The following is a 17,007-nucleotide window of genomic DNA, read 5'->3' on the forward strand; positions in this document are numbered from 1 at the left end:
TGGTTTCAAATTTGTCTTCTTTTTGGGTCGATGAGTTTGGAAGGATTGTCTTTTCTAGTTAATGTCCTAAGTAGTCAGCCAACAGAGGTTTCCCAGCTTTTGAATATTTTTATAATTTCATCCTAAAAAGTTTCCCAGTCCTTCTTCATCTGCCTTTTCCTCTCATTGCTTACCTAAGCAATGATACGGAAAGTGATGGTCAGTTTCATCCTCCAGTTATCTGTCACTTTTATGGTATCTCGTCAAGGGCTGATTGCATGTCTTGTTAAATCAAATGTAAAATGGCAGCATGCCTCACATGTATTTCACTTCTAACATGTAGTTACTCGGTGCTTTTGTTTGAAAATGTGTCGAAGCAGTTTTTATTCAAGGAAAGTAACAGTTCCCAAAATGAAAGTGTTATAAATGACACCTTCAAAAATAGTCAAATGTAAAAAATGTGTAAGGTTCGGAGTACTTTTGTAGGTAATTGGTTAAGTCACACCTCAGACTTTTAATCTAAGGGTTGAGTGAAGTCTTCTAGGAGAACAGTAAGGAAATATCTCACCCTCGTCACATTAAGCCGGTGCTGTTCTTGTATGAAGGGCAAGAGGTTCTCACATTTTCAGTCACTGAATATTTTTTTTTCCAAAGCTAAAATGTTACTGCAGTTTATAAAATGAATACATCCTTAATAATTCTGCAATATATTGAACAGATAATCCAGCTAAACTACTGGCTGATGTGTCTGCAATTTATTATTCATTTATTAATTCACTGCGGTGGGCTGGCGCCCTGCCCGGGGTTTGTTTTCTGCCTTGCACCCAACCTGGCTGGGATTGGCTCCAGCAGACCCCCATGACCCTATAGTTAGTATATAGTGGGTTGGATAATGGATGGATGGATTTATTAATTCAATGCCTTTATCCAAAGCAACTTACAGAGAAAATTATAATGCATGCAACAATGATTAGAAGGTTCAATCATCAAAAGCAACAGAGAACAAGATAAAAAAAAAAAACTGAGCAAGAGGGAGTAGTACAACAAAAACAACAACAACATTTATTTATATAGCACATTTTCATACAAAAAGTAGCTCAACGTGCTTTACATAATGAAGAATAGAAAAATAAAAGACACAGTAAGAAAAGAAATTAAGTCAACATAAATGAAACAGTCCTCTTTGGATTTAGGGTTCTCACGGAAGGACTTGATGATGATGGTCACGTAGACTTCTGGCTTTTGATCCATCCATAATTGTTGGAACATCATGATGCTTTGAGTAGATGGTAGTGGTGCAGGCCACCACCACAGAGAAACCGGAAGAATAAACAGAAGAGAGTAGGGGTCAGTACGGATTTTACAGCCTCCATGAATAGTAAGTTAAAGTGAAGTTATAAGAAGGCCATGTTAAAGTAATGTTTTCAGCAGTGTTTTAAAGTGCTCTACTGTATCAGCCTGGCGAATTCCTATTGGCAGGCTATTCCAGATTTTAGGTGCATAACAGCAGAAGGCCGCCTCACCACTTCTTTTAAGTTTTGTTCTTGGAATTCTAAGGAGACACTCATTTGAGGATCTGAGGTTACGATTTGGAATATAAGGTGTCAGACATTCCGATATATGAGATGGGGCGAGATTATTTAAGGCTTTATAAACCATAAGCAGTATTTTAAAGTCAGTCCTGAATGACACAGGCAACCAGTGTAGTGACATCAAAACTGGAGAAATGTGTTCGGATTTTCTTTTCCTAGTTAGGATTCTAGCAGCTGCATTCTGCACTCGTTGCAAACGATTTATGTCTTTTTTGGGTAGTCCTGAGAGGAGTGCGTTACAGTAATCTAGTCGACTGAAAACAAACGCGTGAACTAATTTCTCAGCAACTTTCAATGATATAAGAGGTCTAACTTTTGCTATGTTTCTTAAGTGGAAAAATGCTGTCCTAGTGATCTGATTAATATGTGATTTAAAATTCAGATTACAGTCAACAATCACCCCTAAGCTTTTTACCTCCGTCTTGACTTTTAATCCTAATGTATCCAGTTTATTTCTAATAGCCTCATTGTATCCATTATTGCCAATCACTAAGATTTCAGTTTTCTCTTTATTTAACTTGAGAAAGTTACTATTCATCCATTCTGAGATACAAGTCAGACATTGTGTTAGTGAATCAATAGAATCGGGGTCATCAGGTGCTATTGATAAGTACAGCTGTGTGTCATCAGCATAGCTGTGGTAGCTCACGTTGTGCCCTGAGATAATCTGACCTAACGGAAGCATGTAGATTGAGAAGAGCAGTGGACGCAGGATAGAGCCTTGTGGAACACCATATTGGATATCATGTGTCTTTGAATTGTAATTACCACAACTCACAAAGAATTTTCTTCCTGCCAGGTAGGATTCAAACCAATTTAAGACACTGCCAGAGAGGCCCACACATTGACTAAGGCGATTTCTAAGAATGTTGTGATCAATGGTGTCAAATGCAGCACTCAGATCTAAGAGGATGAGAACAGATAAATGGCCTCTGTCTGCATTCACTCGCAGATCATTTACTACTTTAACAAGTGCAGTTTCTGTGCTGTGATTTGTTCTAAAACCTGACTGAAATCTATCTAGAATAGCATGTTTATTTAGGTGATCATTTAACTGCATAATGGCTGCCTTCTCCAGAATTTTACTTAAGAAAGGCAGGTTAGAGATGGGACTAAAATTTTCAAGAGCCGAGGGGTCAAGATTATGTTTCTTAAGTAGGGGTTTAACTACAGCAGTCTTAAGACAGTCTGGGAAGACCCCCGTATCTAATGACGAATTTACTATGTCAAGAATATTATCATTTAGCACGCCTGATACTTCTTTGAACAACCTTGTTGGTATTGGATCAAGGATGCAGGTGGAGGGTTTTAATTGAGATGTTATTTTTTGTAAATCGGGTAAATCTATCCTAGTGAAAGAGTTGAATTTGTTTATAACAGAATGCTGTGGTTTAGGAGGATCCTTAGTGTTGGGAAGATATACTATGTTATTTCTAATAAAGTACTTAAACCCTAAATCCAAAGAGGACTGTTTCATTTATGTTAGGTAGAATGCCCAGAGGGGACTGGGCAGTCTAATGGTCTGGAATCCCTACAGATTTTATTTTTTTCTCCAGCCGTCTGGAGTTTTTTTTTTTTTTCTGTCTGCCCTGGCCATTGGACCTTACTCTTATTCTATGTTAATTAATGTTGACTTATTTTATTTTCTTATTGTGTCTTTTATTTTTCTATTCTTTATTATGTAAAGCACAATGAGGTACTGTTTGTATGAAAATGTGCTATATAAATAAATGTTGTTGTTATAGTACTCATAGTACTACCACTAAGTAATTATATTTGCAACTAGACTAAGACACACATCCTAAAGTCTTAGTCAGTACAACAGCAGCTGTCCTATAGAAGATAAGCTAAGCAGTTCAAACCATTTAATGAAAAGGTGCGTTTTTAAAAGATCCCCAAACCTTAATAAATTGGGAGCAATTTGAATAGACAAAGGAAAATCGATCCACAGAGCTTTAGAGCAAGAACAGAGAACCATTGTCCAATCTTAGCACATCTGACAAGAGGGGGGGACATTCAGAGACAGAACTGAGACTTTATGAATTGATATAAGGGGTGACGAAAGACTGGAGATACTGAGGAACAGAACCATCGAGAGAAACTTGGATTAAAACAAGAGCTTTGAACTGGATCCTTGCAGCATCAGGAAGCCAGTGAGGAGACTGAAATAGACGAGTAGTAATTGTGAAACAAGAAACAGAGAACAGCTCCATTCTACAGTAGCAGTTGAAGAAAGCCCCACCAGGAGAATGTTGCAATAGTCCGGCCGAGAGAGAACCAGTGTCTGAACAAGGAGTTGTGGGGTATGACTTGTGAGGAAGAACTGAATCCTTTGAACGTTACAAAGAAATACAGTATGTAGAATCAGCATCCTTTATACATGCTAGGGGCTTGAGTAGTATAAAGTATAAGAAGTGTAAGAACATAAGAAATTTGACATTCAGTCCAGCAAGCCTGTTTGTTGGGGGAAAAGTCCATCTGCATAGGGTTGGACATAAGGTAGAAATCAGCCCTCAATGGGATGTCATTCCAATGCAGGGACCACTCACACACACACACTCACACTTAGCCTAACACAACAATAGTATAAAATTTACATGGAATGTGTTACCAGGCAATGCAGAAGATTGTAACACTTTAGGGATCTTCAGATCTCAACTTGTCAGTTTTTTTTTTTTGCTTTTAACTGCAAGGTTAAAACAAATGATAAGCTAGGTTGGTCTTGTCAAAATTTCTGCTTTTTCTTCTGGGTACTTGAGTTTTTATCCCACAGCTCAAGGACAGCACGTTAAGTTAACTAGTGACTCTAAACTGGCTCCGTATGTGGGAATGTGGGATTGTGAATTAATAATGGATTGACAACCCACCCAGAGTTGGCTCCTATTTGTCACCTGGTGCTGTTTTGCTAGACGGGGACACCCTGTGACAGTTTCAATGCATCAAAGATTCTGTCTGCTCTAAAAATTATTATAAATGCTAGAGTCACAAGTGATTTTCTATCCATGCAACTTTATTTGATATTCACATGGCATGGTGACACCACAGCTTCACAGTTCAGGGACTAGAGTGCAAATACTGTCCCAGTTACTGTTAGTTGGAGTTTGTACAGTCTGCCTCTCTGTGCCCATATGAAGTTTATCTGGGCTCTCTAACTTCTATTCACATCAAAGACTGTGCCAGTTTGGCTGATTACTACCTCTGAATTATGAGTTACTATGAGTGTATATTTTAAAAAACTAATATCACCTCCAGGATTGGTTTACGCATTGTGTGTTATCCTACTTTAGCTTTCCTTGACTCTATTAAGCAAAACGTTGGTTCAGAGAATAAATAGTTGGTTCAATAGCCGCCTAAAGGGAGATACAAAATACAATTTGACTGAATTTAATTTACTGTGGTGGGTTAGCGCCCTGCCTGGGTTTTGCCTCCTGCCTTGCACTCTGTGTTGGCTGGGATTGGCTCCAGCAGACCCCCCTGACCCTGTAGTTAGGGTATAGTGGGTTGGATAATGGTTGGTTGGTTGGTTGAATTGAATTTATTTTTGTCCATTTGTTGAATATTTAATGTATAGAGACAGTAGAGACACTTTACTGAGACACACTTCACTAAGCCACCTTGAGCAACTGTTTTTTCTTTTGTTAAATGTCTTATGATGGAATCTGTAGGGAAATAGGCATGTGGCATCCTTAAGAGTGATAAGTAAATTCTATGAAAATTGCAAAGAAGGTGACAAATAATGCTGAGTTATACTGTAATGATGTGATTTCCAAAAGCAATAATGAATAATTACATGCACTAAACAGTGAATACAAAGAAGTCCAAGTGATAGGCTATGTTTGACTTCATTCCTATCTTATCAAATAACTGAAAAAAATGAATGAAAAAAATTGTATTTTTGACATCCTGGATGCACACATTTTTTTAAACATTTTGGAAAAAGACAATATGACTCTAAATAGATTCTGGTGTGTGCGGTTTCATGCAAATTTACTTTCTTATTTGCATGAAAACTCCACCAACAACCATTGCTGTGAACAGATAAGAGAACAGGAGCATATCCTTGCCTTAGGAAGAATAATACTGACAATCTGTGAACTTCCTTAGACTTCACTGACACTTCCCTGTGGATCAGTGCACCCGCGGCTCAGCAATTAGTGGCCAATTGTAAATAAATAATTGTGCCCCGAGAAGGTGCAGGCTCCAGTTGGGTGTGGGTGTGCGTGAGTGCATTTTGCTCCGTGGGCAATTGGGAAAACTGGCTGACCATGCCACATACACGTGTGGAGGTGGGCAGCTCAGTCAGAAACCTTAATGATACCACGGTGGGAACAGCACCCACAACCAAATTATGCGGCATAGAATAAAGGAGCCTGCATCGGATAGAAGGGGGAAAAACATAAAGAAGAAGACCAGAGGTTAAAGGGAGGAGAGTGAGGGAAGCAGGCAGGAAGATGGGAGAGTGCCACAGTGTGAGTACGAGAGAGAGAGTGGAAGCAGGCAGCCGTGAGGATGGCACTTAGGGGAGTGTGTGGCCAACACTAAAGTGCTTCACTCTGGCTGACCTGTTGAAGGAGCCAAAGAGATACGGAGCTGGATGGTGCATGTTGCCGCATAAGTCCGGGAAGGCAGCAGAAGTTGGTTGAGACTTGCCTGGGGAGCCCTAGTTGGAGTTATAGACACGAGGGACCCGAGTATGGGTTTGGATTGGGAGCTGTGCTAGAGCCATGGGACAGCAGCGTCCTGGACACGTGCAAGAAGGTCAGCTGTACCTGTTGTTTTAACGTCTCCCCGGGTTGCAAGGCCTGTGTTAGGTAAGCTGGGAAGTCGTCCATTTTAAAAGTGAAACCCTGGGGATTTCATTTTTAAGGACAGACTCCTGCCTGTGAGTTTGTAATCTCATTTTAACGGATTATTTATTTCTTTTAGACCTTCACTTTTGCACCATTTTTATGGATTATTTATTTATAACCAATGGAGCACTGCACTGTTTATTTGGCACTGTTTTGTTTGATTGTTTTAAATAAAAACACTGATGCACTTTTGCATCTACTCCTTGCTTCTGGATGTGCGTCCTCATTTGCTAGGCTCATCGTAGTGGGTTCAAGAGGCTCCTGGATGCAACAGGAGCAAGCAGCCAACCTGCACCGTCACATTTGGTGACAGTGGTGGGATGAGCCAAGGCAGTGAGGACTGAAGAATCAGAAAAGGAAATAGCAAGTTGGACAGGTACCTGATGGTAAAAGAACCTACGAGACTCAAGCCAGAGGGAGTACATTTTAGGAAGTGAACTTTTTAATGTTTTTTATATTTGCTGTTTGTAGTATTTAAAGTTCTTGTTTTTTTATGTCCTGTTTTACAAAGCAACAACAACAACATTTATTTATATAGCACATTTTCATACAAACAGTAGCTCAAAGTGCTTTATATATTAAAGAATAGAAAAATGAAAGACACAATTATAAAACAAAATAAATCAACATTAACATCGAATAAGAGTAAGGTTCAATGGCCAGGGGGGGACAGAAAAAACAAAAAAAACTCCAGACGGCTGGAGAAAAAATAAAAAATAAAAATAAAATCTGTAGGGAGCCTGTAGGGAGCCTGTGTTTGTTTTAAGAATAGGGTTGTTCTATTACTTTTATTGCTTTTAGTGCAGTGTACAGCCACACTGCGGACCAGGGCCACCAGTTGTACTGGGTTGGTTGAAGCATGGAGCCTTTTCGAGTAACTGGAGGCTTAAGGGGGGAGGTATGTGAAATAGCAGGTCCATGGCTCAGCAATTAGTGGCCAAATTTATATAACTAATCACGCCCCAAGAAGGTGCAGACTCCAATCGGGTGTGGGTGTGCGTGAGTGTGTTTCACTCCGCAGTTAATTTGGGAAATGGCTGATTGCGCCGCATACACGTGTGGAGGTGGGCAGTGTAGTCAGACACCTCAATGATGCTGTGGTGGGACGCTCCTGAATGCAACAGGACCAGGGAGCCAACCTGCACTGTCACATTCCCCCAACCCAGACATGCATGTTGTTGTTTGTTTAATTGTATGTTACCTCCTGTAGCCTACATTATAACCTGCATTAGCCTATATTATACTATAACCAATAAAATTAGGCCATAGGGGATGCACAAACCAGTGTGTTTTTTTTGCCGGAAAAATGGGGAGGGTTAAATCAGGTAGGGCATTCAGTGTAAAATTTTGGCAGATCAACATGCGGACAACAATAAAAAAAGATGATCCGCTGTGGCAACCCCTAATGGGAGTAGCTGCCTGAAGAGGAACCAATAAAACTAGGCAGGAACTAGTGCTAATTGATCATGATATTATTTCCATCCATTTGGGCTAAAGGTTAAGAAGTAATTCATAAATTATACAGTCTATGACAATGCGCAATTTAAAACATCTAAATTAATAACCCTATCATATACATATTCATTCTATTTATTGCTATTTAAAAGCTTCACCTACAGTAAACACATCTATACATATTTTTAAACTAAGTAATTACTTTTCGTGTGTTTGACATTAACCCGCATCCAGCCCTACAAGCGGGTCTTCTAATTTGCAAGGAAAACTCAGGGGTTGGTGGCAGGATTGGCACTCCAGCCACTGTACAAATATGTGTGTTACAGTCCATTTGATCTAATATGGTGCTGAGGTGTCACCCGTTGCATGGCTGCTCTTGGGTCCTAATTTGGGATCCTGAGGTGGTTCATCGTGTGGTGGGTGCAGCAACATATGGCAAGCCAAATTAACATTTAGAGATATCTCAAAATTAATTTCAGATATCTTAAAATGTAATTTACTTTTTAAGATATCTGAAACTCGCTTTGAGATATCTTAAAATAATTTCCTTCACATTTTAAGATATCTGCAATACATTTTGAGATATCTCAAATGCATTTCAAGATATCTCAAATGAATTTTAAGATATCTTAAATTGACCTTTCATGCATTTTAAGAGATCTTAAATGCATTTTAAGAGGTTAGGACCACACACTGATACAGTGCATTGCCGCACACACCACACAACAAACCAACTCAGGATCCAGGTTAGGACCCAAGTGCAGCCATGTAATAGGTGACACCTTACCACCACAATAGTTCAGATGGAGTGGAACAGTGTGAAGTTTTTTTTTATGGTGGCTGGAGTTCTGCCACCAACCCCCAAGTTTTTCCCTGCAGGTTGGACGGCTTACATGCAGGGATGGATGCAGATTAACATCATACCGAAGACGAAACAATTGCAGGTTAAGACTCTTCCGATTGCCAGTGCAGAGCCCTAGCCTCAGAGCCACCGCTCCACCAATATCTCAAAATCATTTCCTGTAAAACTGCCTATTATTTCAATGGGACTTCTTGTTTATTATAAGATATCTTGAAATGTATTTGAGGTATCTTGAAATGAGCAGGAAGTGATGTTAAGATATCTGAAAATGTATTTGAGATATCTGAAAATGGACAGGAAACTGTTTTGAGATATCTGGAAATGTATTTCAGATATCTCAAATTATATTGTAGGTATCTGAAAATGCTATTGAGATAACTTGAAATAATTGAGTGTCCTTTTAAAGATATCTTAAAATACATTTTAGATATCTTGAAATACAATTTGAGATATCTTGAAATACATTGTCAGATATCTGAAATGGAACAGAGACCCATTTTAAGATATCATGAAATTAATTTTAGATATCTAAAAATGTATTTCTGATATCTGAAACAACAATGAATTTCAAGATATCTTAAACGCTTTTTAAGATATCTTAATTATATTTCGAGATATCCTAAAATAACTTCCCTCTTATTTTAGGATATCTCAAATTCATTTTCAGATATCTTAAAATAACTTCCTGTGTATTTCAAGATATCTCAAATACATTTTGAGATATCTTAAAATAGACAGAAAGTCCCATTGAAAGAATAGGAAATTTTACAGGAAGTGATACAGGAAGTTATTTTAAGATATCTCGAAATGCATTTGAGATATCTCAAAATGTACAGCATTTCATTTCAAGATGTCTTGAAATCTATTTGAGATATTATAAAATGTTTTTTAGATATCTTAAAATAGATGCATTTTTAGATATCTGTAATTCAATGTGAGATATCTAAAATGAATTTCCAGACATCTTAAAATTCATTTAGGGATATCTGTAAATGTTAATCCGGCTTGCCATAGCAACACGCTGTATCAGTACATGCTCCTATCATCTCTCTATCTCTGCATGTAACAGTTGTGGAGTTGACTCGTGTGTATACCGCAGTTAAACACAAACTGAGCTATGACAGTGCTGATTGTACAAAGACTGAATTAGGATTTTATGCTTTTCTTTTTTAATATTTAATTGTTTTTGTAATTGTTAGTGCTTTCAGTATGTTGTCTTGCAACATAGCAGTCCAAACCATATGTTCTGGGTTTCATAAATAATATGGCAACCCCTTAGGGGTGGTTGCTTGGTGGACATTTGGCATTATTTCTGTTACATATAACTGTTCAATAAACTAACTAGAATAATTGCATAGGCAAGTGATTATTATTACTGTTTTCTATTAGAAATTAATCACTGAGTTATTTCTGTTTTATAGAAAAATATTAACATCCTTGAAATAAAAACGATAAGCTACAATTAATATGCATTTACTTTCAATTAGAACTTTTCATTGTTCAATTAAACATGATTACATTTTTTAATTGAACAGGAACCCCAATTACGATTATGAGTAGTTTGTTTCAGCATCCAAATTGGAAGTATAACTTGTAATATATTTACAGATATTGGATTTTCCCAACCACCAAATTTTAACACTATGGCAACAAAAACTAACCTTTTATTGACTGCTGTTAACAGTAGAAGCTTCATAATTTAAACACAATAAATCACTGCATATAGAATTTCTTTCTTTCTTGTATTGCAAGGTTTCTAAATTGAATTACCTGGTGTCATGATTTGATGCTGTTTTAATATTTTGTATTCATTTCTTGGCCTGAAAGAACTGTTAAGCTATAGTTTTGGGGATTCCATAGGTCTAAGAATTCAGTGGTTTCATTCAGTATTTGTTCGGATGCATTTTAATGAACAAATCTTTTTGAATTCTTTCTCCCGTGACACCATATTGTCTTTGTATGAATGCCACTATTTTTGCTGTCCAGTTGCAAGGCTTAACAATCAGAGGTGACGTCACATGGGATAAAGGTCTGTTTTGCACTTTCAAATATACAGATAACTTCAAAGGGCTTTGCATGTGGCTCATTATGTTAGTTTGATCTCTTGGTTTTCACTTTATTTGGTTTCTTGTTTCAGCTAATGAATTAATCATTTTTCTGGCTCTCTTGCTATTTCCTTTTTGACCTTGAATTTTGCTTAACATTTTTGGCTCTGTGTAAATACTCATTTTCTTACTTACTAGTACTGACCTTTGCTTGTTTGTCTGACTCCCCATCTCATGAGCCTTAATTAAAACCAATCTATAACTGTTTCTATCTGTGCAGTCATTACATCTGGGAACCAATGAGTATCACTTGTACAGTAGAAAGTATTCAGACTCCTTCACTTTCTGCATTTTATTAGTTTGTAGACTAAATTTTAAATAGATAAATTTGACATTTTGCCCATCGATCTATACTCAATAATCCACAATAACAAAATGAGAATATGTTTTCATATGCTTTTTTAAAATTAAAAAATTGAAATCTCTCATTTATAAAATTATTCAGACCATTAATTCAGTACTTTGTAAACGCCCCTTTAGCAGCAATTACACCTTCAAAGCTTTGTGCGCCAGGATTTGGGCAGTTTGTCTAATTCTTCCTGGCAGATCCTCTGAAGCGCCATTAGATTTGACAGGAAGTGTCTGTAAACTACCATCTTCAGGTGTCTCCACAGATGTTCTATGGAGTTGACGTCTAGGTTTTGTCTGGGCCACTTAAGCACAATCAGAGACTTGTCCCTCAATCACTCCATTGTTGTCTTGGCTGTATGCATCAGGTCATTGTCTTGCTGAAAGGTGAGCCATCACCCCAGTACGAGGTCATGTACACTCTGGAGATTTTCTTCAAGGACCTCTCTGTATTTGGCTGCATTCCTAGTTCCTTCAATTCTGACCAGTCTGCCTGCCCCTGACAAACACCCCCATAGCATGATGCCCTCACCACCATGCTTCACCGTAGGGATTGTATTAGGCAGGTGATGAGTAGTGCCCGCTCTTTCCCAAACATACTGACTGGAGTTCTGCCCAAAGTGTTTGATTTTTGTCACATGAGAATCTTTTTCCTCACATTCTCAGAGTTGCTGTTTGGCAAACTCCAAGTATGCTAGCCACTCTACCATAAGCGCTTGATTAGTGGAGTGCTATTAAGATGGCCATCCTTCCAACTGGCTCTCCCATCTCAGCAGATGTATTCTGAAGCTCTATTATAATAAAAAAAATAGGTCCTGGGTCATATCCGTAAACAAGGTGCTTCTTGCCCAGATACTCAGATTTGGCCAGGCAGCCAACTCTAGTTCCAAACTTCTTCCATTTCACAATTCTTGAGGCCACTGTGCTCCTTTAAAAATGTTTTATACGCTTGTCCCAATTTATGCCTCACCACAATTTGATTGCAGAGTGCTACAGAGAGTTTGGATTTTATGGCTTGGCTTTTCTCCTGACATGCAGAGTGAATTGTGAGAACTTGCATGCGCAAGTGTGTGCCTTTCTAAACAATGTCCAATCAATTCAATTTGCCAGAGCTGGACTCCGAATTAAGGATAACTCAAGCGAACAGCATGCATCTGACCACAATTTAGAGGGGCCACAACAAAGGGTCTGATAACTTTGATTAGATTTTAATAAATTTGCATTTTATTCTGTAAACATGTTTGCACTTTGTCATTATGGTTTATTGAGTATAGATTGGTGGGAAAAGTGCCAATTTTATCAATTTATAGTTAAATGTACAACAGAAGAAAGTATACAGTAAGTGAAGGTGTCTGAATCCACAGTAAATTGGATTGGTTGGAAACAGCTTTTCAAACCCCACCACCCAGACAATATTAGGCACTGAAGTAGAGGTGATAGCAAGTGCTAGTGAGTCAAAATAGTGTCATCATTTCATGTTGGTCAACTTCTCTTGACTAATAGGAATGTAACCTAAGAGTTACTGGATCGTGAAGAAGGACCCAACTTATCTTGTTGCTTTTCAGTCACAAATCTTGAGTCAAGTATGGTGACTCAGGCTGTATCAGTGTTTGCACATTAAAGCGTCTAGACCAGGGGTTCTTAATCTGAGGTCCTTGGACTCCTAGGGGGTTCATGGATGGGTTTCAGAGGGTCCATGAGGGTTACATAAAAGTTAACACTTATATTCACTATACAGCCCAGTACTGTTGATTTAGAGTAGATGTAGTAGTAGTAGTAGTAGTAGTAGTAAGGTAGTAGAACACATAGTAGTAGTAGATCTGCTTTAATTTTTAACAAGAGGGTTGGATTTCATAATTATAATGAATGGCCATCATTTTTTGCATAAAAAAGGAGTGTTTTTTTTAGATTGTTTACTTTAAAGCTTAATAATACTTTGTATAGATAGATAGATAGATAGATAGATAGATAGATAGATAGATAGATAGATAGATAGATAGATAGATAGATAGATAGATAGATAGATAGATAGATACTTTATTAATCCCCAAGGAGAAATTCACATACTCCTGCAGCAGCATACTGATAAAAACAATATTACTTAAACAGTGATAAAAATGCAGTGCTAGTTAAAAAATGTAAGGTGGGGAGTGCAAAGCAGGTATAACAGTCAATAACTTTGTAGGATGTTAACGTTTACTCCCCTGGATGGAATTGAAGAGTTGCATAGTTTGGGGGAGGAACGATCTCCTCAAACTGTCAGTTGAGCAGGACGGTGACAGCAGTCTGTCGCTGAAGCTGCTGCTCCTCTGTCTGGTGATGATACTGTTCAGTGGATGCAATGGATCCTTCATGACTGACAGGAGTCTGCTCAGCGCATGTCGCTCTGCCACGGATGTCAAACTGTCCAGCTCCGTGCCTAGAACAGAGCCAGCACACCACCGCGTAGAAGAGGGCGCTCGCCACAACCATCTGATAGAACATCTGCAGCATCTTATTGCAGATATTGAAAGACGCCAGCCTTCTAAGAAAGTATAGTTGGCTCTGTCCTCTCTTGCACAGAGCATCAGTATTGGCAGTCCAGTCCAGTTTATCATCCAGCTGCACTCCCAGGTATTTATAGGTCTGCACTCTCTGTACACAGTCACCTCTGATGATCACGGGGTCCGTGAGGGGCCTGGGCCTTCTAAAATCCGCCACCAGCTCTTTGTTTTGCTGGCGTTCAGTTGTAAGTGGTTTAAGTTGCACCATTTAACAAAGTCCTTGATTAGGTTCCTATACTCCTCCTCCTGCCCATTCCTGAAGCAGCTCACGATAGCAGTGTCGTCAGCGAACTTTTGCATGTGGCAGGATTCAGAGTTGTATTGAATATCTGATGTATATAGGCTGAACAGGACCAGAGAAAGTACAGTCCCCTGCGGCGCTCTTGTGTTGGTGACCTCAATGTCAGACCTGCAGTTCCCGAGACACACATACTGAGATCTGTCTGTAAGACCCATGCCACCAGGTATGAATCTACTCCTATCTCTGTCAGTTTGTCCCTAAGGAGCAGATTTTGGATGGTGTTGAAGGCACTAGAGAAGTCCAGAAATATAATTCTTACTGCACCACTGCCTCTGTCCAAGTGGGAGAAGGATTGGTGTAGTATGTAGATGATGGCCTCCTCCGCTCCCACCTTCTCCTGGTATGCGAACTGCAGAGGGTCGAGGGTATGGTGGACCTTTAGCCTCAGGTGGTGAAGCAGCAGACGCTCCATGGTCTTCATCACATGTAATGTCATATAGGTCATATATGTTAACAGAAGATGCCATTAACACAGCTCTCCACACTGCACTGACTCACTTGGAACACCAGGAGGTATACATGGGGAATACATGATGATGTTATTTGTGGAGTTCAGTTCTCTCTTTAGCACAATCATCACTAGCAGGATGGTGACCAAAGTGCTCAACCTGGGTGTCAATCAGCACATATTTAGATGAGTCTTGGACTTCTTAATAAATCAATCACAGACTGTTAGGCTGGTTAACTCACCATTTCCCGACCCTGGCACTCAGCAGTGGATCTCCACAAGGCTGCGTACTGAGTCTTCCTTTTTATTTCTTATATACCCACGATTGTGCACCAATACATAGTGCAAATACAATCATCAAGTTTGCAGATGACACCACTTTGGTTGGTCTGATATGTAACGTAGGGGAATTTGCCTATAGGGATGAGGTCAGCAAACTGTTTGAATGGTGCTTCATTAACAACTTGACACTCAACACTTCCAAAACACAGGAGCTGAATTTCAGTTTCAGGTAGCAGGAAGAGGAACCCGTTTGTCTATACATCAGAGGAGATATAGTGGAGAGAGTGCCAAGTTTTAAATTCCTTGGCACACAAATCTTGCAGGACCTCACGTGGTCTGTTAGCACAACTTCTCTGGTGAAGAAGGCACCAGAAGCTGTTGGTGTCCTTCTATTGCTGTTCTGTGGAAAGCATACTAACCTTTGGCATCCTAGCATGGTATGCTGGCTGCTCCATGGCTGACAAGAAGGCTCTTCAAATCAGCCCAAAAAATTACCAGAACTCAGTTACCTTCTCTAGAGGACATATACAGAACTCAGTGTTTACGAAGGGCTAAAAAATTCATTAGTGACCCTGCTCACTCAGTTCTATTAACACACACTTTCAGACTACTGAAAAGCTTCTATAAGTTGTTGTTACATAACTCTTTACTGCATCTAAGTGCTACGAAGACAAAGGTGAAGTTTCCATTATTTCTGTTATGGCATTCCAGTGCCATCTACTGGAAAAATGAACACATAACTCTCTCTGTTTATTGAAAGCTAGCTTTAACTGATTTGTCGCATTTTGTTTCTTATAAAATGCATTTATCCCCATGAGACTATTATTATGAAATATTTGTTTTATATACGAGGGGGAGTCAAACTAAAGTTAGAAAATGGGATTTATCAGAAAATAGAACAAACCTTAACAAAACTGATAATGTCATTTCCCACTGTAGTCTCCACCCTTCTCAATGCACTTGCGCCACCTGCCTGGAAGTGCCTGGATTCCAGCAGAATAAAAGGTTTTGTCTTGTCCTCTCAACCACTCTACACTCTAGCTATCTGTCATGCTTTACAAAACTGCACATAGCAGGGCCAGACTAATTTCAATGGGTCTCTTCCACATAATCAAATAATCATGCAACAATAAGGCTACGTTCACACTCCTACATTTTCATTTAAAAACGCACACAATGGTCTCTGATCTTACCCTTCATTCATGCTATAAAGGACTTTTAACCCATGAAAACAGAGACCAATTGGCTTGTGCTTGTTAAAGGGTCCTTCCCTAATTGGATCCTGCTCATTACATTTTTTTCAGCTACTTTGCTTGCTTTGTACTCTCATGTGACTGTCAATAATAGTAAATTGTTGGACATGTGCAAATGCAAGCATGGAGGACACTTCATCTGTTCGTTTTCTGCCAATGCACACATGTCCAGTGTAGCCAACTGGCTATCTTGTATGCATTTTCAGTCACTGTAGTGCAGTTGAAGATACTTTTGTAAATGATGGGAAAGCACTAGTATGGAAGGAAATTATTTCCATTTAAAATGCAGTTTTTTAACTGAAAATGCAGTAGCATGGATGTAACCTAAAAAATAATCCTTAAAATATAGCACATTGAAAATATAAAAAAGCTTTCATTGTTACCCTTAGATACATTTGAATAACAATTACTCCAGTTATCTCAAAACTGTGGATAAATATTCATTGTCCCAATTCACAAAGTAATCAAATCTCAGAAAATGTCTCCCACGCATTTGCACTTTCTTACTTACCACAATGATCACACTCTTCATTCTCTCAAGTAAAACTTTGCAAAAGCTAAACATTTAACTCTGTAGTTTGTTTAGATTTTAAAGCAAGCAAAGGCATAATAATCCTAAGATCATTACTGTGTTAGAAGAACATTTATCTATGCACCTATAAAAATTTTGAAGATTTTTTGTGTTTTATTCTATATTATTCCATTCTGTAATAATAATTATTACTGATTATTTTGAGTGTTTTTTTTTAATGGGCGGCACGGTGGCGCAGTGGTAGCGCTGCTGCCTTGCAGTTAGGAGACCCGGGTTCGCTTCCCGGGTCCTCCCTGCATGGAGTTTGTATGTTCTCCCCGTGTCTGCGTGGGTTTCCTCCGGGCGCTCCGGTTTCCTCCCACAATCCAAAGACATGCAGGTTAGGTGGATTGGCGATTCTAAATTGGCCATAGTGTGTGCTTGGTGTGTGTTTGTGTGTGTCCTGCGGTGGGTTGGC

The sequence above is a fragment of the Polypterus senegalus genome, chromosome 4, assembly GCF_016835505.1.
Source record: "Polypterus senegalus isolate Bchr_013 chromosome 4, ASM1683550v1, whole genome shotgun sequence".
NCBI classification, from domain to species: domain Eukaryota; kingdom Metazoa; phylum Chordata; class Cladistia; order Polypteriformes; family Polypteridae; genus Polypterus; species Polypterus senegalus.